Below are 26,271 nucleotides of genomic sequence, written 5' to 3' on the forward strand. Positions count from 1 at the left end.
GGAAATCAGGCTGGGCTGATACGTAATATTGATACTAATAAAAAACCCATTCTTTTTTGGCTTTTACCAAGTGTCAGGTAGTACTCTAAGCATTTCACACCTATTAATTCTTTAAATCTGCACAATATCCCCATTTTGGAAATGAGGAAACAGAGAAGTTAAGTAATTTGCCCAGTGTCATACAGGTAATTGGTTGGGGAACTTAGCTTCAAACCCAAGCAGCATGATACCACAGTCCATGTTTTTAGTATACTCCACTGCCTACAGTTGCCTCTAATATATACAATGGAAAATAGCTAATTATAACTGTAAAACTTTCAGGACCCAGAAAAGCTATTATGCTTCCAGTATGGTATAATAAAGGAACTGGGTTAAATCAGCAGCTGGAGTGTTGAGATATGAAGGAAGAAATAAAACTTCTTCCCCTGATCCCCTTGGTGGAAATGAGGTAACCTTCTAACTGTGGCTTCTCAATTAGGATGCAGACGCTGACCATAGAGTCTTATCTCAGCACCAATAAAGGATTGGGTTCAATTTTACCTCCACTATTGTAAAACTGTGGGCTAATATTTTTTTCTGGTTTTTAATTTGGGCCTTTGTTTTCTCTTCTGTAAAATGTGAGCGATAATAACTACCTTGTAAAGTTGTTGAAAGGATTAAAGAGGTCATATGTGGAGAGCACTCAGCCTACGGTGAGTTCTCAATAAACATCATGGGTGATCATAATGATGGTGAAGATGTGATGAGTTCCCTGTCTCAGGAAACAAATGGGCCATTTCAAGAGACATGGAGTTGTCCTTTCCAACTCTGGGAATTGAGATTCATTCCAAGATAAGGCCAAAGCCATGCACGGGAATTTTTGTGATACCATCCCACGCACCTGATGTGTGATGATCTTTACTCAGGTTCAGTGCAACAACAGTTGAAAGAGCAGCCAGAAAAAAAATTGCTGGAGCTCCATACGACAATGTGGAAACTTCAGGGAACAAAGAGAAATTATTGTGAAGACTTCCAACAATGAACTGCTAATGAATAACATCCCTAGAATCTAAGTTCCCAATGCCTCCACTTATTCCTTATCAAATATTAGCAGATAGTCTCCTGGGGAAGGTTTCCTCCATAGGAACAGATCTCTGATACTATCCCATTGGACAATTAGAAAACCAGGACCAGTGTTATAGGTGTTGCTTTATCCACATTAGGAATGAATCCATTTTGGCATCCTAAAACATGGCGCTGTTTGTATTTATTGGAGCTAAGCTAGAAATCCAAGCTAGATCAGGTGAATTAAGCCTTAAGTAAACTTACAAAACTTATATGTATAGATATTTTCTTTTAATTTTTTGTTCAAGTTTTGCTTTTTGCTCGTTGTCCCCTGCATTTAAAAATATAATAAATATAATCACTTGTAGTGACATCCTGAAGATCCACAAAGACTTATAATTAAAGCCCTTGAAATAATTATCACTGACCTAAAGGAAAAGTTTTAAAAAATTGGTTGAAAGCAATTATGCAATGCAGATAAATGCCTCTTGCCACATTATAACACTTGAAGTCCATCCCAGAGCCTGAGGGCAAGCCTGAAATGTTCCAAAGTAGAGATACTGGAAGTCCCTTCTACTTGCAAAAGATGCAAAATGGAATGAGGAGGCCAGGATTTGAGTCCTAGTTTTGGTATTCATTTTTTTTAGGACCTGGGTAAGTCACTTACTGCCCTGGGCTTCACTTTCGTCAGTTATAAGATGGAGTAGTGGTATTGTATGGTTTCTCAGGGCTTGCAGGCTTACTGAATACAGAAAGAGACATACACTCGACCTACATCAAGAGGTCATGTCTTGAGTAGCGGTCAAGAGCAGGAACTATGGCGCTACACTGCCGAGTTCCCATCCTGGTGTTGCAGTGGGACCTCAGGCTAATCAGTTAGACTTTTGGTGTCTCATTCTGGGACAATGATGATAATGCCCTCCTCATAGGGTTGTTGGAAAAACTGAATGAATTAACACTTTAGCACAAACAGTTTTTAACACCGTGGCTATGCTCATCTTAAAAGCTCTATATAAGAATTCCCTGATGCCAGCCACTGGGTTCAATCCTTTATTTAAATTTTATCATCCAAACCACACAGCCCTCCTGTAAAACTGATATTCTTATCCCTTAGGGTTCAGCACCCTGCCAAGAGCTATACAACTGGTAAGGGCCAAGGTGTCATTTGAACCACGCAATGAAGAAACCCCTTCAACACGCTCCACTCTCAGAGCTCTGCCCTTGTCATCTTGTTCTGCCTCATCACCTGCCTCTACCCCTTGCGTGTGATGTTTCAGGCCTCTTCACATTGTTTAAGCTTCTCAAACATGCTCAGGTGGTTTCACCACAGCACCTTTGCATATTCTGTTCTGGTGGCCTTGTCTGTCCTTACTTCTTGCTCTTTGGGTAGCTGGATCCTTCTGATTCTTCAGACCCTGGCTTAAAATATGTTAAAAAGATCTTCTGTGAACACACTATGTTTGTGGCTTCCCTACCAGCCTTCTAAATCCCACATACTCTAATTTTCAGTCACCAAACCCTATTCATTGTTTGCAGTGCATGTATTATCTGAAATTATATATTCACTTGTTTGTTTATATGGTTACTGTCTCTCTCCTTTTGTAAATTATACTTCATTAAGGCAGGGACAATAACTGTTTTCATGCAGTTCCCATAACATTTCTGGGGAAAACTGGCCAAGCAATTCTCAGATTTATAGAAAACAATAAACAGATAATAGTGGCAACGATAATTTATTTTATAAGTAAGGTGAAATAAAAAGGAACTAACCATGCTTGCCACATATTAAGAAATATTACACAGCTACAATCATTAAGGTATTTAAATAGAATAAGCCTGAAACAATTGCTAGTAAAGGTAGTATTAATATATGATAAAACAAGTATCACATTCAACAGATAAATGGATACTCAACAAATACTATTAAAGAATTTTTCATCATAAGGAAAAAAAATTTTTGGTGTTTTACTACATACCATAAAATAGAACAAAGTCCAGATTAATTTATCTGCCAAATGCTAAATAAAGAAATAAATCTAGTGGGTAATATTTCAAAGATCTTAAAGATCTTATGATAAAGAAAAACTTTCTAAACTTAAATGTAGTGAATGAAAAAGACATCTCTACATAAAACACAATCCTGTAAAACTTTAAATGAAAATTACTTACCAAGAAAACTAATTATAAGAAACATGCTGATAAGACAATATTCTTAATCTATACAGAATGTTTACAAATCAATTTAAGAAAAATCACTCAAATCCCAAAACAAAAGTAGGCAAAGGAAATTAGCAAATAATTCACATAAGCAAAATAACAAATATGGACATAGGGAAAAAATGATAAGCCTCCCTAATAATCAAGCAAGTGTGAATTTAATGGCCAATATTTTTTAAGTATTAAAGTAGCAAAGAGTTTTTTCAAAGATAATCTGAATGTTGGCAAAGATGCATTATAGGCACCCATAATGATAAGGAAGGCTAAATTGGCATACCACATATATTTTGAAATGGAATTCCTAAATTCTCCTAAAAATTGCCCACACCAACATTCTCCTATAATTCAGGCTTCATCTATCAAAACACCATGAGTGCAGACCAATAACAGCAACATCCCTGCACCACATAACATGAAAATTCTAGATCCCCACACCTCATGTTTGCCTTGGTTCCTTAGCACCCACTGTATCTCACTATCTTCACCCACTGGTTTTCTTTTTCCTCCTCAGGTACACATTTTTCCTTGAGACATAGCAACAGATTTGGCTTCCTTAACTGTAACCATCAGAACTGTCTTGACATGGCTTTATCCCTGCCTTCTGAAGCCTATTCTTGCTTTTGCCCTCGGTGGCCACTTGAGCTGACTCATCAGCCTGCCATAGATTTATAAGGCAAGTACAACTGCTAGGTGGCTCTACCCCTCTTGTGTTGGTTAATTCTGTCAACTTCGCTGGGCTAAGGGATGCCCAGGATAGCTGGTAAAACATCATTTCTGAGTGTGTCTGTGAGGGTGTTTCTACAACAGATTAGAATTTGGTTCAGTAGACTGAGGAAAGAAGATCCATCCTCCCCAAGGTGGGAGGGATCATCCAATCACTAAAGGCATGAATGGAACAGAAAGCAGAGAAAGGAAGAATCTGCTCTCTGCTTGAGCTGGGACATCCGTCTTCTCCCGCCCCCTAACATCAGCATTCTTTGATGGTTTTGGACTCGGACTGGGACTTAGACCATCAGCTCCCCTGGTCCACAAGCCTTCCGGTTTGGACGAGAACTGCATCATGGGCTTTCCTGGGCCTCCATCTTGCAGATGGCAGATGGTGGAGCTTCTGAGTTTACATAATCAGGTGAGTCAACTCCCCATAATAAGTCTCTTTCTATATATCCGTATCTACATCTGCATCTATATCTACATGTACATCTATATCCAATTTGTTCTGTTTCTCTGGAAAACCCTAACAAATACACCCCTTATCAGAGGATGGAACATCTATGTATTCAAAGGGCATTTCTTTAAAGCTCTGGAGTTCAGAAGCCTGAGAATTTGGATACCGTAAGTGGCAATACCAACTCAACTATAATGAGAAGCAAATAATCCCATTGTCAGCTAGTATTCTGGTTACACAAAAGCCAACTAGTATCTGTGAGTGCTTATGCTCAGCACTCACAGCATTATCTAGGTGTTTGGTGTTTGGTGAATAGGTTCCAGCTCTGCCACTAAATGATACGAACAAGTGGTAAAACTTTCTGAGCTTTGTATTTCTCATCAGGAAAATGAAAAGCTCAGATAAGCGCAGAGAAGTGTGAAGGTTGCTGGTACAGAATAAGATCATAGGTTGGAGTCAAACACAACTAAATTTGAATGTTAACTTTGTCCCTTACTCCCCATGTGACATTGAGCAATTTTATATAACTTCTCTGACCTTCTGGTACCAGTACAGTTCTCAAATGTACTCCAAACATACACCATACAAATATCAAACATATACCATGCCATAAGCCATGAACGGCAGATACCAATGAATCCCAGAACCTCAGAACAATAAGGGGCTTAATTCTGGGTGGTAAAATATATTGAAATTCAGAAATATGATTGCGTGGGGCGCCTGGGTGGCTCAGTCGGTTAAGCAGCTGCCTTCGGCTCAGGTCATGATCCTGGGATTGAGCCCCACGTCCAGCTCCCTGCTCAGTGGGGAGCCTGCTTCTCCCTCTCCCTCTGCCTGCCACTCTGCCTACTTGTGCTCTCTATCTCTCTGTAAAATAAATAAATAAAGTATTTAAAAAAAAAAAAGATATGATTGTGACTATACATGTATGCACTCCTGTGGTATAAAGGCAGTAATACTATAGACGATAACCCCCAAAACTAAAAAGTCATATACTAAAATTTGATAAACTAGAAAAACTCTTATACTAAAATTATAGTGATCTGGGTTATTTCTTTCCAGACGTTATTGCTAACTAGACTTGTGTGTTTTCACTGAGTCATTTCTAGACATGAGTTTTCTCTTCTGTAGAGTGAAAGATGAATTAGTCTATACACTTTTCAATTTTTAAGTAACAAAAACACAACTTGAACTAATTTAAGCATTAAAGAGAATGAATTGAACAGAAAAGACCAGGTTTAGTGTTAGTTTAGGTGTGACAAGGATAAAGGACTCAAATGATGTTAACTGGAGCTCCATTTTTTTCAGGTACACTCTCTCCCTGTATGAGTAAGATGGAAGCTCACAGTCCAGGACTCACTGAAAAAGTCCATTTCCCCATAGTGCTGGAGAAAAGAGAAAGATCTCAGAGAAAAATCTGATTGACTGTTCTTAAATCATGTGCCTATTGCTGAACCAATAACCCTGATGAGGGCATCGGGTGGTTGTCTGGACCTGAGTCATGTGCTCAATGCTATGGGTGGTAAAGAGGATGAAAGGGCCCACCACCAACAGAGCCACGTGGAATTGGGTCCCTGGCAAAATTGGCAGGTTCTTTATCTGAAGGAAGAATCCATCTGAAGCTGGCAAAAATGGGCGGTAGTTTATATGATCTCAAGGTTTTTCACAGCTTGTTTTTTTCTATTTTCTATTATTCTAGACCTCATTACAAATCAGTACCTGAGAAGCTAGGTAAAATCTGAAGCAAGGATCATTTAACATGACAAAAGAGCAGAAATATGATGTTTTAGGATAAATGTAAATTTTGTACCAACAGATGCTTTGACAAATCACTAAGCATGTTGCTCTGTGCCTAGCATTCCACTAGGCTCTCATGGGAAGACATACGGTACTATGCTGGAGATGGGTGAAATAAGGCAAGTATGCATAAACCACATGAAACATTCAGTAAGGGCAGCGAACATGTTTGAAGTAAAAAACCTTACCACTTAGGTACATAACTTCATATAAGTCCTGACACCCTCTGACTTGGACCTGTAAAATGGGTGCATGAACATCAATACCTTCTCCAAAGAATGGCAAAGACCAAATGAGGTAAATGTAAAAGCATTTCAAAAATACAGTGTGGTACAGACATAATTATTTTTATAGAACAGGTTTTAAACAGGTGCTAGATTTTGTGGCACCATTTATAAACGCTACAGAAATTCAGATAAAACAGAGGGCAGTGGGTAATGGTCTGGTGATAAAGGGGGTGGGACTGGCATGGGGACTGAAAGGATGGACGTGGTTTGGACCCAGAGAAGAGAGACAAGTCTGTTGTGACAGATGAAGTCTTGGGATTTCACTGTGAATTGACTTTTAGGAAATTCCAGCTTCCTAGTTTTCTACCTTGTACTAGTTCGCAGGCAGGTTTACAGTTTTCCTTTTACTGTTCACTGTTTCTATTTTGCTTTGAAAGCATGGACAAATTCCACAAATCTCGGTTGATGAAGAAAGCACGGTATTGGAAAATGTATGCCAGAGAGAAAAGCTCTCCAACACTTATAGAAAAGAACGGAGATTTGCCAAATAGTCTGAAAACAATTTGGAGTCTGGTATCAATAAGGTCCTGGCAAAAGTCTGCCAAGAACCAAATACTGAACCTCATCCTTGGCATTTCAAGTGATGAGTGTTACATAAAGAAATTGGAACTGCTGGGCAGTGGACCCTACGTTAGCTTCTTTAAGAAATAAAGTATTAAGCAGTTTTTCTTTTCTCTAGGCTCTGATATCATTCCTACTGTTCTACTCTACTGTTCAACGATTATTTATTATGCTCTCCTCTATGCCAGGAATTTGCTAGGTTCAAGGAAGACAAAGATGACAAGTCACTGTGCCTGACTTCAAGGTTCTTGTGTGTAGTGATTTAGGCTGGAATGACAATTCAAAGAAGGTGACACAAAAGAAAGTGAATTTTCAGATAGCCCATGAAGAGGCTCGTATAGAGACTCTGCACAATTCCAGCGTGAAATAGAGCAGGATTAGACTGGAACGAACCAAGATTAACCTTCAAATCTGAATCAATGAAATTATTTTTAGTGAATGGCGACTCCGATTAAGAGGCACAAAAAAATTTTTTGATATTTATTATTTAAGTTGCACCCATTTTATAGATGAGGATCCATTGAGCAACAAGGATCTGTGTAGAGTAACACAATTCAGAGGTGAGTTTTCTGACTTTAAATGTTGTGTCCTTTCCCTATACTTCCCTGCACTGTTCTATGTTGTTTACATATGTTTGCCTTGTCCTCTCTTATCATTTTGAATTTGTGAGGCAACATTGTGAATTAATTGGTCAAGGAGTAATTGAACAGATTTTATTAACAAGGTACTATGCCAGACACTGGAGATACCAAGATGAAAACAACATGGTTCTTGTCATCAATTGTGGATAACAGGTAAACAAGTTCCTATTACATTGTAGTATGGTATCTAAGAGCCTAGACTCTAGAAGGGTAACAGACTAAAGAAATATTCAGGAAGTAAGGATTAATAAAACTTGCTAATTGACTGGAGCTTTAATCAATTTTCTCTATTTTTCTGGTTTTTATTTTGTTTTCCACACTTGTTTTTATTATTTCCCTCCATATACTGATTGACTTTACTTTGCTTTTTTTTACTTAACATCACTGATTACAAACCTTTCTTATTTCTAATCCAAGAATTTAAAAACTCAAAAATGAGCAAAAGACTTGAATAGACATTTCTCCAAAGAAGACATGCAACTGGCCAATATATACACGAAATGATGCTCAACGTCACAACTAATCACAGAAATGCAAATCAAAACCCCAAGGACACCCATTAGGGTGGCTATTATCAAATAGATAAGACCACAAGGATGTTAACAGGGATGTGGAGAAAATGGGACCTTTGTGCATTACTGGTGGGAATGTAAAATGGTGCAGTCACTATGGAAAACAGTATGGTATTTCTTAAAAAATTAAACATTGAATGTATGATCCAAAAATTCCACTTCTGGGTATGTATTGAAATCAGAGACTCAAACATATATTTGTACATAAGTGTCCATTAACAGTATTAGTCACAAGAGCCAAAAAGTGGACATAACCCAAATGTCCACCAATAGATCAACAGATAAACAAAATGTGCTATGTACATACAATGGAATATTATTTAACCTTAAAAAAATGGAATTTTGCCATAATATGGATGAACTTTAAAGACATTATGCTGTGAAAAAGCCAAACACAGTAGGACAAATATCACGTAATTCCAACTTATATGAGGTACGAATAAGTTAAATTCTTAGAGACAAAGTAAAACAGTGCTTACCAGGGAGAGATGGAGAGTTGTTATTTAATGAGCACAGAGTTCTAGTATGGGAGAATGAAAAAGTTCTCTCAAGAGTTTTTTGGTTTTTGTTTTTGTATTTGTGGGGTTTTGGGGCTTTGTTTTTTGGGTCTTTTGTGGGGGAAACTGAACAATATTTTGGCTGCATGTTATAGACTGAATGTTTGTGTACCCCCAAATTCATATATTGAAGCCCTAACCCTTAACATGATATTTGGAGATAAGACTTTTGAAAGATGATTAGAGTTGGATGAGGTCATGAGGGTAGGGCCCTCATGATAGGATCAGTGGCTTTGTAACAAAAGGAAGAGAAGAAGATCTCTTTCTCTTCTTTCATGCAGGTACTACAGAAAGGCCATGTGAGGACACAACCGGAAGTGGCCTTCTAGAAGCCAGGAAGAAAGTTCTCACCAGGAACCAAACCAGCTGGTTGATTCTGATCTTGGACTTCCCAGCTCCCAGAACTGTGAGAAATAAATCTCTGTTGTGTAAGTCACCCAGTCTATGTTATTTTGTTACAGCAGCTGAGCAGACCAAAATACTCCATCCTATAATTTTTATGTTTTTATTTTATTTCAGTTAAATATTTTTAATTTCTCTTGTGATTTCTTCTTTGACCCATGGTTTACTTAGAAGCACTGTGTTTAATTTCCAGATGTGTGGGAATTTTCCAGATACTTTTCTGTTGCTGATTTCCAAGTCAAGTCCACTGTGAGTCAGAGAACTGAGACACTTGTTTTATAACACAAGATATAGTCTATATTGGTAAATAAGAGAATGTGTATTCTTCAGCTGATGGGTGGAGAGTTCTATAAATGTTAATTAGGTCAAGTTGGTTGGTAGCTGCTTCTATATCCCCATTGATTTTTCTGACTACTATTATATCAATAAGAGAGGAGTGTTGAAGTTTCTAACTACATTTGTGAATGTCTCTATTTCTCCCTTTAGTTCTGCTAATTTTTGCTTCATGTCTTTTGAATATCTGCTATGAGACTTATACCCATTTATATTGGCTATGCCTTTATAATGAATCCATCTTTTTACCATTATAAAATGACACTCTTTATCTCTGGCAATAGTCAGTGCCCAGAAATTTACCTATGATTAATGGTATCACAGGTATTCTATCCTTTAACTATTTTTTAAATAGACTTTAGTTTTTATAATAGTTTTAGATTTACAGAAAATTTTAGATTCTGGGACTTCAGTCACAGAATATGTGTGTTAGCTTGATTTTATTCACAAATTACTTAAGCTTCGCTTTTGTTTTTATTTTTCCCTCTCTCTGTTCTTCATTCTGGATAGCTTTTGTTGCAATGTTTCAAGTTCACTGATCTTTCCTTCTGAAGGGTCTAACGTTTTAAGAACATTCAGTGAAAATTTATTTCAGATATCTTATTTTCCAGTCTCGAGTCTCTATTAGTTTTTGACACATTTTTCCAATGTCTTTCCTCTTTAGGTTCATGTCTCTTTAAAAGCTTGAGCATATTTATAAAAGCTCTTTTACAATCTCTGTCTGCTAATTGTTTCATTTCCATTATTTATGGACCTATTTCTCTTGTCTTATTTTTTCTCCTGGGTATGGGTCACAATGTCTTGCTTCTTCACATGTCTCATGCTTTCTGATTGTATGCCAGATATTGTGAATTTTACAAGGCTGAGTGCTAAATTTTGGTATAGTCTGTGAGAGATTTTTAGACTCGTACAGCAAGCAATTGCTTTATTTGCTCAACAGTTTGCTCCTTTTGAGCATTATTTTCAAACTATCTTAGGGGTAATCTATAGCAGACTTACCTACTGGTAAAATGTAACACCACTACTAAGACTGGACTCTTCTAGGATTTGTAATAATTGTCCCATATATTTAACAAGTTCTCTCCATTCTGGGTGTGAAAGTCAAATGATTTCCAGTCCTGTGGGAGTCTGGAAATTATTCAACTTACAGCTCTCAGGAAATTTTTCTTCTCCCAGAAGTTGTTTTATGTCCATCCTTGTGGAATTTCATCCAGTACATTCACAGACTGGTATTCAATCAAAGACTCAAGAGGACTCCTCTGCAGATGTTTGAAACTCTTTGCTAAGTTTACTTCTCTCAAAAATTCCACCCTGAAAACTATTCACCTAGATCTCCCCAAACTCCAGACATTGGTTTGGGCTCTCCCTGCCTCACTACATATTGAAAATTCCCTCTAGGCAGAAAGTTGGGGCACGGCAAAGTTCATCTTTTATGCGTTTCTTCTCTCTGAGATCCCGGTCCTATGGTGCCTGTTGTCCAATGTCTAAAAACAGTTATGCTATGTGTTTAACCAGTTTTTCTAGTCCAAGTTTGGACCATTACTCTCATGGCCAGAGAGAGAAAGAGAGAGGACAGAATTCCCTCCCCTCTGAAAATGGTTTGTCATTAAAGCCACCAGAAATCATATGACCAGAAGCTAAGCACACTTTGGTCATCTCAGCAAATGCAAGCACGAGGCGCCATGACAGCCAAGAACAAACATGACCATACACCCTAGCAGATGCCAGCTCTGCACTGAAGCCAATACAGACCAGTCTCCTTTTCCTACACTCCTTCAGTGTCATGATTTTACAAAAGGTCCTTCTTACTTGTACCAACTAAGGAAAAGGAGGAAGAGAGAAAAACCTAAAATGAAAGAGATAGGTCCCAAGTGACTGAGAAAATGTAGGCTACCTGGAAAATATCTGTTTCTGCCATTGGATGAAAGAAATTAGGTTCATCTGTATAAACAGAAAATTACCTGCCCTCCCTCCAGCAGCTTCGTTAGGATGACAGTGCAGCATGGCTAAGAATTACCCACTCTCCTCTGTTATCCATTGTTCGCTGATTGCCTTAGGTGTGCTCACCTTGCATCCTCAAGTACACTAGAAGTTTCTCAAAGACAGTATTTTTTTATATTCTTTTTAATATCCCACCACACGGACCACAGGGCTGAGACCATAGGAGGAGATGTTTAATAGGTACATGGAAGTTTACCCATAAATCACCTGCCTGTGTCTCTTTGTAATTCTTCCATGAAGTTGTTCCAGGGCTTATGATCATCTCTTTCTTCTCTAGTTACATGAGAACAACTTACTCGTGATATTTTCCTAGACCATACGCATTGCCAACATTTTCTCCCACTGCCACACAGTGTATGAGACAATTTGTCCCAATATTTTGCTCAGAAAAAATATAATCATGTGTTTTAAATCATTATGAGAACAAGAAATTTTCAAGTTGTTAGCCCTCTTTTTCAACTTACAACTTTGAGTGCAATTACTCCAGGAATCTCCCACTAGACAACCATTTTTTTTTATTTGTCAAGTAAAAAGAGAGAAAAGACAGTTTAAAAATATTTTCCCATTTCCTTTTCCCAAAAAAAAAAAAAAAATTGAAAGCAAAAATACGCTCAGTTGTGTTATGCAGCATTGATACTACAGAAAATATTCTGACTGTTGGGACAAAGATATGGCAAGCCTTATGGAGAATATGATTTTATTTGAAATACATCACTGTATTTTATTTCTTCAATTGTGTACAAAACCCAGGCCAGGAGGGCGGCTCCAGGAGAAAATCCAGTTAAAAAAAAAAAAAAAAATCTATTGGCAGGGGAGGTAGGTGCTTGAGGGAAGAGTACAGCTCAAAGCTGCTTGATTTAGATTGGCAACAATCAGTAAGGGTTGCATAAATAATTACACTTTAAAAAAAATAGTGGCTGATCATTGGTAAGTGGACTTTGCTTTAAAACACAACTTTAAAAAGCATCTATTCTGCTGGCTTTCCGATGCATGGTCAAAGGAGGAGCTACGCTGTCTTTGGGAGTCCGTGGTTGCCATAGAAACATTTACAAGTTGATCTTTCTATCCTAGAGGTGCTTTGCATACAGGCCATCTAAGGTGAGGCAAATCCCCAAGAGACAGACTCTAGCAATGCCAACTAATTAGAACAGTGTGGAAGAATCATAAGAATAGGAATGGGGGGGGAGGGCAGAAAAATGGCTATTGCATTATGGAAAAGTTAGTGTCAGATATTTACAAAACATGTTGGCTAAAGACTCAGATTCTACTGTTTTCACTGCGTGGAATGATGGTTTGCCAATCTGGGGGTCCTACAGAAGATTTTATTGGATGTTTGCCCTGAATAATAGATCTAATCTCTCTGAGCTTTAATTTCCTCGCCCATAAAATGGGGATACTAATGCCAGTTCTGCAGGTTATGAGGAGATCTAAAAGGGAAAATATATGTAAAATGCCTAGCATATTTGCCAGAGTATTGCAGGAGTTCAAAAGATTTTAGTTTCTTTCCATATCTCACTGGAATCCTGTAAGACTTAGCTTACTCCTAGAGGAAAGGATATATGGTCAGTCTCTATACTCCATTCTTGTTTGTAAATCTCCACTAAATACTCATAAAACTATTGAAATCATTTGATTTCTCTGTGGCCTGCTCACCTACTCAGATGATTTAAATCCACATAAAGAGATAATGATAGCTGGGAAACAGGAAGCCCTACTTAATAAAATATCCTGTGTACAGAGGAACAACTTTCCAAATAATTTTATACAACCAACATATCAATCACTAAAATATAGGTTGAGTATAATTGAATCTGTTTGATGATTCAGAGGTTACTTAGTTTCTTTCAGGGCTGAGGTTCGGGAATATCCATTTCACAGAAGAGTTGAAGTGCCAATTAACTAGATTAGTTTGATGAGGAGGATGGGGGAGGTGACCTTATAAATAGCTTTGGAGAATTTGTGCTCCATAAATGGGTTGCTGTCTCCTCTATCAGGCAATATGCGAAACATGGATAGGAAAACAAATCAAGCTAGTCTGAGTCCAGGATGAGCTCATTAGAGTGGGGATGAGGGAAACACAAAATAGACATTAGCAGAGGAATGTCTTAAGCACAATTGTAGCCAGAAGTACAGAGGGAAATGGAATCACAGAAAAGGGTTTATCTTAACCTAGCTAACAGGTGGGATCAGAAAAGCCAGATTAATCTACCTCACACACAGTTTGATAAACAAGATGACAACTCTGCTCAAAATTTTTCAGTGACTCCCCACAATCTAAGAATGAAGATGATACTCTTTAGCCTGTCATGGGAAGTCTATCCCTTTAATCAAGATATCAGCAACTCTTTCAGCTTTCTCTTCTCAACTCTTTTAAGGAATTCTCCATGAAGGCTTACCAAGCACACCTGATACTCCTCTGAGGAAGCATAGGCTCCCCTACCATTCAGAATTTCTATGATACCAATTCCCACTGTTACTAAAGGCATAAATATGATGGTGCTTAGATGAGCCATAGCTGACCAGTGGGCAAGAACCAGTAGTGGGAACCAGTCAAGACTGTCAAGTGTCTCTGTCACTGGTCCAACAGACATATGGATCCTCAACTTTTAGGTGATGATTACGTTAGGCTGTGTATTTATGGATGTGACACTGAGACTCCCCAGCTCATTTTCTTTCTCACAATAACTTGCTCCTCAATCAATCCTTGCTGATAATCAGGATTCCCATATAGATGTCCCTAGATTTTTTTTTTAAGATTTTATTTATTATTTATTTTAGAGAGAGAGAAAGAGCATGAGCCGGGGGGTGGGGGGCAGAGGGAGAGGGAGAGAGAGGATCCCAAGCAGACTCCATGCAGAGCGCAGAGCCTGATGCAGGGCTTGATCCCAGGACCCTGAGATCATGACCTGAGCTGAAACCAAGAGTTGGACGCTTAACCAACTGAGCCACCCAGGTGCCCCAGATGTCCCTAGATATTATTATGGCAGAGATAATGTTATGCATTTAAACACCATTTTCTCTTTCTGATCACAAGGGAAGTCTACATTTTCATCCCGTGGGTTAGACTAGGGTGATAGGAGTTCTGGCCAGTGGGGTGTGGCAGAGATGACATAAGCAGACCTGGCTATTTACACATCCCCTCATATCCTCCAATACTCTCTTCACCACACGTGCAACTTTGGAGGCCACGTTCCAGATGGTGTAGCTGCCAGATGGAGGGAGGCTACCTAACTTACGCCAGACTTAGTATGAGTGAAAAACAAACACAGTGAAGCCACCATTATCAGCTAATGTTAAGTACACTGACTAGAACAGCAAGTAAATATATCCCCTAGCCTTTAAATTTTTCTGCTTTGGCTCTCTTCTGCTTACTGATATGCTGAATCTTCCTTGTTCTTAAAGAATTAGCTCAATTTTCACCAATTTACTAAGCCTTCTGGACTTTAGCATTCATTTTCCCATTGCCTTTAGTATATGTGTCATTCGTTTGACATACAGGATTGTTACATCTAAAAAGAAAGTGCGGGGCACCTGGATGGCTCAGTCGGTTAAGTGTCCAACTCTTGATTACGGCTCAGGTCATGATCTCAAGGCCATGAGATCAAGCCCCACATCAGGCTCCAAGTTTAGCGGGGAGTTTGTTTGAGATTCTCTCTCTCCTTCTGCCCCTTCCACCCCCCCAACCATGCACACTCTCTCTCTCTCTCAAATAAATAAATAAATCTTTTTAAAAATAAAAATAATAAAAAGAAAAAGAAAGTAAGACTTCCACCTTTCTGACCCAAATCTCAAGCTTTCAGAGCATGTTCCATGCCCAATCAGCTTCACAGGTGAAGAACACAGGCCTGCCATTTGCACTCTGCCACATTTAGGACAGAAAAGACTGGTTTAGAAGGCAAGCTACAGGAATTTATCTGGCAACAGATTGGACTAAACAGGACAGGAATCTGATGGAGAGGAATCTGCTGCTCTTGGAGAGACGAAGTGAAAGAGCAGGAAAGAAGGACAGTATGCTTTCTGCAACTCAGTGGGGGAAGCCAAAGGGAAGTGTGAGGCTTGGCTCTGGCTTTAGAGTCATATCAACAGCACCCACTAACGGAGACAGTCCCAATGAGGGTCAGGCTGTGACTGAAGGAATTAGCTTATTTCCCCCCACTTCTCTTGGGGGAAAAAAAAAAGTAAAGCAGAAGTGTTCTGTTCAATGTTCCTCTATGAGGAGAGGAAGTAGATGCACCATCCTCTATGGGCCAAGGACCAAATGTATAGATTGGGGAGGAGAAAATCCACCTCCAACACCAAGGAACTGACTCAGATGAGGCTTTCTCACCCCAACTTCCTCACTTTCCAAAATATAATGCTAGTAAGTATAGACACGGTATGGGCAATAAAAGACAGATGCATCCAAGATGACAAGAAGGCTTCAAGAGCGAGTTCATGGTGGATTTTTTTTAGACTGACTTTTAGATGTTTCGATCTGCATTGACTCACCAAGGGATGGTAAGACAGCTGATATAAGGAAGCAAATAAATGTGAAAGAAAAGCTTTTATTTAGATTCCACTTTAACTTATCTTTTCTCTCTTGGACAAAATAAAAATTAGCATATAAGACCAAACAAGGAATTAAGCTTTTCAAATAGTACACTGAATACAGAAAAAATAAAATTCTTGGAAACACCACCATCCCCCTTGAAAGGTGACATGCCATTTTAGAGTAAGCTTGCTTTGTTTAAGCTAGATTTGCATCTTAGTAGAAGCTTACAAGCATGTAACCTGTGAGGGGATGGTTGCTATGACAACATTAATGAGCCTGTCCTATGACCAGAGATATTGTAAAAAGAGAGTATGTTTGTGTTCCCACTTATTATTATATTGGTCTCTGCTTTCTGGACAGGAAGAGCTGAAAACTCATTCTAATAGAGGGAAATATTTATTAATGGTCTCGTCATGAGCCATTCAAACTTCGAATAAGTAAGAGGATAATTTTGCAACATTAAAAAAAAAGTAAATGTCAGCTAAAAACCACTTAGATAAGAAGTGTGTTGCGTTTATAATGGGCTACTGCTATGAAACTGGAGGCTCTTTTCTAACAAATAATGTGTTGAATTTATCATTAGTCTAGTTTGGCCTGTATGCTTGTACAATCGTTCTTACTGAAGGATTTCAAAGCCTTTTTCATTTAATAATTAAATCAGTAACCCTTCATATGCCTCTTTAATTAAACAGTAAGTATTCAACAAGCACTATGTATTTACCAATTATTATATTCCTGTATTATACTGGCTCTTTAAATATAACACAGCTTCTCAGCCTCAAAACAAAATTCAACAGGGATGATCCATATTTAAGTTGAGAAAAATGAGGCTCAGAGAAGTTGGATGGGTGTCTTGGGGCCACACAATCAGTAACTAGTGCTATGAACTGCAGCTGGGTACAAAGGCAGTGGTTTCTGTCCTGTTACCCCTTCCCCACCAACACCACTCCCCACCCCCATCCCCACCCAGGTTCAGTAATGTGCTGAGTTCTCCAAAGATACATATTGTGAAAAGGGCAAGAGCAAGTCCCTACACTCAAGGAGTTTTTGGTCCAGTCAGATGAGATTTGTAATTTATTTAGGAAAAAAATGTAATTGAATTATGAGTCTTGAGACCAGGATTCATGACCCAGATCTGACACTGGCTGGATATTCGTAGGCAAGACATATATTATTGTTGTGCTTTAGTTTCCAAAAACTGCTATCTAATAAAATCTAAGTCACTACTCAAACTAGAGCTCTCTGGAAATAGACTGGGCTAACACAAAAAGTAGTGAGTGCCCTGTCATAAAAAGAAATTTGACAGCTGAATGACCACATAACAAATAATTCTCTGCTAAAAACTGGATTTAAACAAAGTAGAATGTGGATTTTTGTTTGTATCTTTAAATCAATTATTGAGAAATGTGTGTTAAAATCCCAATTATTACTGGGAACTTCTCTTTTAGTTGTATTAATTTTTGCTTCACATATTTTAAAGTTATATTATGGATGTATATACACAGATTTATGATACAGATATCATACTGTTGGATAGACTCCCTTTTCATTTTGAAATATTCTTTTGTATTTCTACTATTCTAAATATTCTCTAATAGTGCTTCTTACCTATAGTTTATTTTAATATTTTTATATTTAGATCAGCTTTTCCTTGCTGTTCTATTTTAATAATTTTATTTTCAATCTTTCTGTATCTACATAAATAAATGTATTTTTTAACCTTTCTTATAATTCCCTTTCTCGCTCTCTCCCCCTCCCCCCTCCCTCTCCCTCTCTTTCTCTCTTTTTAATTTCCCTCACCAAGCAGCTCCTAAGGGGGAGACCAGTTACGTTTTGGGGCCAGGATCACTCATAAGTATCACAATATTGCAGAAAATTTCATTCTGCTTTTACTAGCTTTTGATCTTGCTTCATGGGCCATTCCCCTAGCATCCACATGGTCTCATAACTCAGTACATGTCCCAAGCCCCAGTTCATCACTCCTGCCCCACATAGCCCTAGAAGCTTCATTAGCTTCTCCTTCCCCCACAGAGGCCCTCCGTCTGGTCAGCCTGCTCCTCCTTACAACCAGAACTGGCAAATGCTCCAAGGGAAAAATGGGTCTTTTCACCTTGGAATAATTAAACCCTTCTGGAATTTTGGTTCACTTATTTCTCAATTTTTCCTCTAATCTCTGATGTCTTCAAAGGTTTTTTAATTAAAAATTTGGCAGGTTTTCTCCAGTTGTACTGGGGATATTAAGCTGTCACTAGCACTCACATCCTCCAGAGGACTGGAAATATACACCCAGGCAAAACGAGCCCTGTGTTAAAGTGTCCAACTTGAATCTATGGATGCTTAGGTCAGTGTCTCTCAAGGGTAGCTCTCTGACCACTTGGAATGCTTGTTAAAAATGGTGTTTCCTATGCCTCTCCCCACCCCTGTTACATCTGTATTTTCAAGAGGATAATATCTGTATTTTTCTGGAACTTCTCAGGTGATTCTCATGCTCTACGATACCCACAAGATTTCAGTTACAAACATAGCACTCGACTAACTGAACTCAGGGGACAGACTTTTTGTTTGGTCTCTATGTTCACAGTATTTTTCACAGTTCTAGATGCTCAAAAAATATTTCTAATGTCTGTTTAATTAACGATAGTTACACTTACTGCTGGATTACTATGTGCCGGGCACTTTTCTAAGGTCTTCATAGGAATTAACTTACTTGAGATTCTTAACAACCCTATGAGATAAATTCTACTATTATTCCCAATTTCTAGGTAAGAAAACTGAGGAGCAGAAAGAGTAAGTAACTTGCACAAAGCTCAGTTATTCAGTGTGAGAAGATGGACACGAATCTGGGATATCGAGTCACATTGGGCATCATCTGAACCACTTCAATAGATTGTCTCCTGGAATAAATATTGAATGAATCTAATTCTGTGGCTTCATCTAGCTTTACACTAGATATACTAGATATAAAAACTCTTCTCTCTACCTCTAATATTTACTAAACATTCTTTTTTTTTTTTTAAAGATTTTATTTATTTATTTATTTGACAGAGAGAGACACAGCGAGAGAGGGAACACAAGCAGGGGGAGTGGGAGAGGGAGAAGCAGGCTCCCCGCAGAGCAGGGAGCCCGATGCGGGACTCGATCCCAGGACCCTGGGATCATGACCTGAGCTGAAGGCAGTCGCTTAACCAACTGAGCCACCCAGGCGCCCTTTACTAAACATTCTTACCATAACTTTATTTTTTAAAGATTTTATTTATTTATTTGAGAGAGAGAGAGAGAGCATGAACAGGGGGAGGAGCAGAAGGGAGAGGAACAAGCAGACTCCGTGCTGAGCGCAGAGCCCGATGCGGAGCTTGATCCCACAATCCTGAGATCATGACCCAAGCAGAAATCTAGAGTCAGATGACCAACTGACTGAGTCACCAAGGCATCCCACATTTTTACCATAATTTTAAAATGATGACATTAGGGACGCCGGGGTGGCTCAGTCAGTTAAGCGTCTGCCTTCGGCTCAGGTCATGATCCCAGGGTCCGGGGATCGAGTCCCGCATCGGGCTCCCTCTGCCTCTGTCTCTCTCTCTGTCTCTCATGAATAAATAAATAAAATCTTAAAAAAAAAATAAATAAATAAATAAAATGATGACATTATAGAACCTGGATTAGTCAGGATTAGGCCTGACTGAATTAAAGTTAGTGATACTGTACAGCTTTCTTAAAAGCTACCATTTAATTGATACATCAGATTAAACAATGATACTCCTCATCTCCTCCATAAATTGTGTGAGCTCTCGCCTGTGGCACCATCACTCTCATATACCCATACGCTAGCTGATAATGCTCCCAACATTTGAATGGCTTGCTTATCAGAGGTCATTTATAGCTGTCCCAATTTACAGTTGTATCCGTAACTGTATTCTTGTATTATGTATTGTCTTATATATACATAATTTACTCAAATATTTATATAAATTGATAAAATATGGATATGAAAAAATACAAGTTAATAAAAAGTTTGTCACTGAAACAACTATAAAAGATTGGAAAGAAATGGGCAAAATCCAGAAGATTATGATTTCAAATTGCTTAGATCAGTATCTTTAGGTTCTTGGTCCACTTGAAAAAAAATTAAATGGAAAATCATAGATGATCCATGATTAGTGTCCCATTTGAAGGCACATGTAGTCAAAAAGGGCTTGGTTCTTTATCCAATGTTTAGTAAATATAGTTTATGCATTATACAGTTAAGAAAAACGTGTTTAAAATATTAAGTTTATTTGTTTAAAAAATTCTGCTTTAAGCAAATTCAATTGCCTGCTCAACTGTCACCTTATCAGTAAGGATTTTTCCTGACTACCCCAAAAAAATGGGAACCCTGGCACTCCCTATGCTTTTAGCCTTCTTTACTTTAGTCCCTAACCTCTATCAAGAACTCACACCACATACTCGCTTTTACTTGTTTTGTTTACAGTGTGTATTCCGTTTCAGCTAGAACAATGCTCCACCAAAAAGGTCCACGTCCTCATCCCTGGAACCTGTGATTACATAAAAAGGGGGACTTTGCAGATGTGATTAAGGTAAAAGACCTTGAGATGGAGACAGTATCCTACAGTATCCAGAGGGGCCTAACTTAATCACATGAGTCCTTAAAAGAACGGAGGTAAGCGTCAGAAAAAGATGTGCCAAGAAGATGGGAGAATGGTCAGAAAGCTGTAACCTTGCTGGCTTTGAAGACAGAAGTGGGCCATGAGCCAAGGAATGGCAACAGCCTCTAACAGATAAAAAAGACATGGAACTGGATTCTTCCCTAGAGCTACTAGAAAGTAATGTAGCCCTGCTGATATCTTGATTTTAGCCCAGTGATACCCATGTTAGACTTCTGACTTACAGCTGGTGAGCTAATAAACTTGCACTATTTTAAGCCACTAAGATTGTGGTAATTTGTTACAGCAACCACTGAAAATTCATACGTGTCCCTTTGCAGAGCATGAGCTCAGTAAAGACCAGAACATTGTTACATTTTCTGTTTTACCACTATAACTTGTAACAATGTCTGGCACACAGGAAATATTTAATAAATATATGTTGAATGGATGAATAATGAATGAATATGCCAATAAACCAATAAACCATCTCTTTCTTGTCATGATCTCATAGCACAAGAGGGATTCTACTACAGTAATAGTAATAGTGATACTATCTATTGAGTGCCTTTTATTAGTCAGGCATTCTGTATATTCATTTTCTCATTTACTCATCACAGTGAATGCTGGGTACACTCTCCCCATTTTCTACAGGAGCAATCTGGGACTCAAAAGGCACTAAGTAACTTGACCAGGTCTAATTAACTAAAAAAAGTCTTCCATTAGGACACTACTTATAAGAATAAGCAAATGTATTTTTTAAATTTATGGTCAGTAAAATAAAAGTTAATTAAAAGCCAATCAAACCCAACATATATAAATGGTGACCTTGAAATGTAAGGAGGGTTATTAATTTAATCAGTATGTAACAAAGGCCTCAGAGTTTGTGTACGTGTGTGTGAGAGAAATAACACTTTGAATACTCTGGTGATTTGAGTATCTGAAAGCACAGCAATTAGGCACCCTGCCTAATTGGATTCCCCATTAGAACTCCACATGTAAATTAATGGACCATACACGCCCCTCATCTAGAAGGTCAGCTTACAAACACTGTAAGCATAATCTTTCAGACTTCTTCACATACCAAACAGGTACGACAGGTTGAACTCCCCCTGCTCTCTGCTCTACCCGGGACAAAATGAGTAGCTCAGCCTTTTTTCACACTCCTGCGTTTGCTGAGGCTCAACAAGGAAAATCAGCCTGGCCTCAGAAGGTAGGGCCAACCCAGGTAGCTTCGGTGTTGAAAATAGTATTTAAAATTATACTGAAAAGGAATTTAGGGGCACCTGGGTGGCTCAGTCGGTTAAGCGCCTGCCTTCTGCTCAGCTCATGATCCCAGGATTTGGAATCGAGTCCCACACTGGACTCCTTGCTCAGCGGGGAGCCTGCTTCTCCCTCTCCCTCTGCCTGCCGCTCCCCCTGCTTGTGCTCTCTCTCTCTCTCTGACAAATAAGTAAAAAATCTTATTAAAAAAAAAAGAAAAGGAATTTATGCCAGAGTGAGGTAGACGGACAATCATTTTCTGTTCACCCATCTGACAATGCAGGTGTGACTGAAACAACAGATTTTCTAGGCACACTTGCACTGAGAGATCAGTTTAGCTATTAGCCAACTGTATGGCTTTTGGTAAATTCCTTAACTCCTCTGAGCCTCAGTTTTCTCATCTGTCAAGTAGGCAGGCATTTCAATAGTTACTGCACTGGATAAAATGAATAAACAGGAAAAGAACATTGCCCTCAAGGTTCCACAGAGTTAAGCTATACAGCTTTAAGAATTAAAGTAACTTTGAGCTCGCTTGCTCGCTCGCGCTACCTGCCCACCGCCCGCCATTCTTCCTCAGTTCTCTCGTTAGTCTGCTGCCCTCTCCTCAGCCATGACTGCCATCTGGAAGAAATTGGTGATTGTTGGTGATGGGGCCTGTGGCAAGACTTGTTTGCTCATCGTCTTTAGCAAGGACCAGTTCCCAGAGGTGTATGTACCCACGGTGTTTGAGAACTATGTGGCAGATATTGAAGTTGATGGAAAGCAGGTAGAGTTGGCTTTGTGGGATACAGCTGGGCAGGAAGATTATGATCCCTTGAGGCCTCTCTCCTATCCAGACACTGATGTTATACTGATGTGTTTCTCCATTGACAGCCCTGATAGTTTAGAATACATCCCAGAAAAATGGACCCCGGAAGTCAAGCACTTCTGTCCCAACATGCCCATCATCCTGGTTGGGAACAAGAAGGATCTTCGGAATGATGAGCACACAAGGCAGGAGTTAGCCAAGATGAAGCAGGAGCCGGTGAAACGGGAAGAAGGCAGAGATAGGCAAATAGGATTGGCGCTTTTGGTTACATGGAGTGTTCAGCAAAGACCAAAGATGGAGTGAGGGAGGTTTTTGAAATGGCCATGAGAGCTGCTCTGCAAGCCAGACGTGGGAAGAAAAAATCTGGGTGCCTTGTCTTATGAAACCCTGCTGCAAGCACAGCCCTCATGGGTTAATTTTGAAGTGCTGTTTATTAATCTTAGTGTATGATTACTGGCCTTTTTTTCATTTATCTATAATTTACCTAAGATTACAAATCAGAAGTCATCTTGCTACCAGTATTTAGAAGCCAACCGTGATTATTAATGATGTCCAACCCACCCGACCACTGGGGTCGTCCTGACACCGCTCTAACAGCCCTCCTCTGCACTCCCACCTGACACACCAGATGCTAATTCAAGGAATTTCTTAACTTCTTGCTTCTTTCTAGAAAGAGAAACAGTTGGTAACTTTTGTGAATTAGGCTGTAACTACTTTACAACTAACATGTCCTGCCTGCCATCTGTCAGCTCCAAGGTACTCTGGTGAGTCCCTACTTCAGAGCTTTACTCCTTAAGAGATTTTATTGGCATAGCTCTGTGATGGGCACCCAGTTTTTTGAAAATGCTCATCCAGAAAGCCCCAAGTCCACGCAGCTGTGACAGTTACAGTTCTGTGGTTTCATGTTAGTTACCTCATAGGTACTGTGTAATTAGTGCCACTTAATGTATGTTACCAAAAAATAAATATATCTGCCCCAGACTAGATGTAGTATTTTTTGTATAATTGGTTTTCCTAATACTGATATTTGTCATCCCTGCAGAAAGTGTATTGGTTTTTTAAAAAAGAAAGTATATTTGAAAATAAGGTCAGATGGAAAATTCATTTTTAAAATTCCTGTTTTGTCAGCTTCTCTGATAAAAAAAGATGGCCCATATCACCTGTTTTTGGCCCCACATATCCCAGTACCCGCTCCACAGAGCTGGGCTAAATAAATAGGAATTTGGTTTCATGCCTGAGGCACTTTGACGCTTCAGAAGATGGCATGACCTGTCTCACCCGGACTGCAGGGTCTGGCTCTAGTTCACAGTGCTCTTTTTCCTCACTGTATCCAGGTTCCCTCCCACAGGAGCCACCAGTTCTCTTGGGTGGCACTCTTTATTCTCTCCAGCTGACTGAACTTTTTTTCTGTACCAGTTAATTTTTCCAACTACTAATAGAATAAAGGCAGTTTTCTTAAAAAAAGAAAAAAAGAATTAAAGTAACTATGAAATTTGGAAACAATCAAAATATTCTAAAATGGGGAATTGACTGGATAATTTCTGGCAAATCACTACAGTGGATCAAGAGCAACAACAGGAATAGAACATGATCCCTTTTGGGTTTCTTATTATGCCTTGCAAAGAAGTACTCAAACTACATCACAGGGGTATCTGAGAACCCAAGGAGAGAACATACTCTTTTATTCATTCACTCAATGACTATTAAGTCCCCGCTATGTATCTGGTTTATTGTAGGTATAAACTGAAGTGTCAAATATGTCCGCCATCTTGATGCTAATACTCCAGGCTGGGAGACAGACCACAAACATAATAAGTACATTGTAAAGTACATTATAAGGTAGTAAGTGATATGGAAAAATAAAGAAGGGGGAAAGGAGTGGTGAGAGAAGACAGAGATGGGAGTTGGAATTTTCAAAGAGAGTCCAGAAGAGAACTCACTAAGGTGACATTAACAAAGTCTTGAAAGAGGTGGAGAGGTTACTATTGTGAATATCTATGGAAAGAACATTCCAGGCAGAGGAAATATATATCTGAAAGTGTTAAAATTAAAAGGTTCTATACGAATATACACAGAAATGGAGCACCAGAAGTATCATCTAAACCTACATATGTCAGTCAGTCCATAAACATGAAGCCCAGAGTGATTCAATGACCCGTATGTTCCAAATTGCACAGCTAGCTTCATGGCAGAGACCCAGTCTTACATAACTCCTGACTTTTGATCAAGCTCTTTCCACCAAAATGCAATTATTACATTCTCTCCGCATTTATTATGTAAAACTCATTCTCCTTCTTTGATGGATATCTGGGCATTATAAGCCCATATCTGTAAGAGGGAAAATAGTGTATTCAAATAAATAACAACTTATTTGGCTTGAAACATCTGTCTAAGAACTCAAAAGGCAACTTTGGTGTTTAGTGTAATTCACTGGAAGCTAAGGAGTAAGACAGAGATACCCACCTCTTACTGCCTTGACCTCACTAAATGCTGACATCTCCTAAGATTAAAGGCTCACTAAGGTCTCAGAATCCCCATATCCCTGATGAGTAACTATTCCTATTTTCTAGCAGTTGAGATGTACCAGCAAAAATATAATCTTCCATTTCAAAGACAAATGCATCTATACGAAACAGTGTGAACCCTCAATTTAGTCTGGCAAAAACACATTTCAGTAGAATTGTGAGTATTTGAGAGTCTCACTAAATTACCTAAAAAATTATTTTCTTTCTAGTTGAAGGCATATTCCAAGCAGAGAAAAAGAAGATAGAAGGAAACATTCACTGAGGGCCCTACAGTCAGGTATGGCCTTCAATTCCTCACAACAATCCTACGATAATGGCCTTGTCTGCCTGTCCCATCTCACAGGTAAGGAAATTGAGGTCCAAGATTATGCAGTTGGCCCAAGGTCACCTAAATAAGAAACAGAACAAGGGCTAAAAGTGAGATTCCTCCAGCTTGGCAAAAGCATAGGGGCCAAGATAAGGTTATGGATTTTATTATTATAACAGCCATTGTGTCCACACATTGGAAGAGAACAGAATGCTCACAGAGTCCGAAAAAAGATTGATAAGATCAAGTTGTTAATACATATCCAAAAGAGAAAGACACATAAAGAACAAAATTGTGTTGAAAGATAGATTTCAATAGAATCGTACATAGAATATGAAGAATCCACTCCCAAGAAGCTCTGAACCTAGGTAATTAATGAGGAAAGAGCAGAACAGACAACTGTGATTGCAGTGCCAAACCAGATCAGCAGACAGTCAAAGCTGATTTGAAGAGGCAGAAGAAGGAGGAGGAGGAGGAGGAGGAAGAAACAAGAACAACAACAACAGGAGGAGGAGGAAGAGGAGGGAAAGGAAGCACTGCAATAACAATAAAAATAGGGATATACATGTTGGAGAAAGAGATGGAAAAAAATATTTTTCAGTGCCCTTGCATCCATATAA

General features: G+C 38.8%; 1 long non-coding RNA gene and 1 pseudogene across 1 annotated transcript in view; both read left to right on the forward strand.

Annotated features, from left to right (window-relative positions):
* LOC145720227 (uncharacterized) overlaps window positions 1–24,299 on the forward strand; it is a 434,063-nt gene extending 409,764 nt beyond the window's left edge. Inside the window, exon 2 of the long non-coding RNA XR_014143086.1 lies at window positions 24,038–24,299. This is a non-coding gene — a long non-coding RNA (uncharacterized LOC145720227). The remainder of the gene's footprint in view (window positions 1–24,037) is intronic.
* On the forward strand, window positions 22,604–24,299 carry LOC102738654 (transforming protein RhoA pseudogene; annotated as a pseudogene).
* Window positions 24,300–26,271: the final 1,972 nt, after the last annotated feature.

This window comes from Leptonychotes weddellii, chromosome 2, assembly GCF_054177405.1.
Source record: "Leptonychotes weddellii isolate Sample4059 chromosome 2, ASM5417740v2, whole genome shotgun sequence".
In the NCBI taxonomy this organism is placed as follows: Eukaryota; Metazoa; Chordata; class Mammalia; order Carnivora; family Phocidae; genus Leptonychotes; species Leptonychotes weddellii.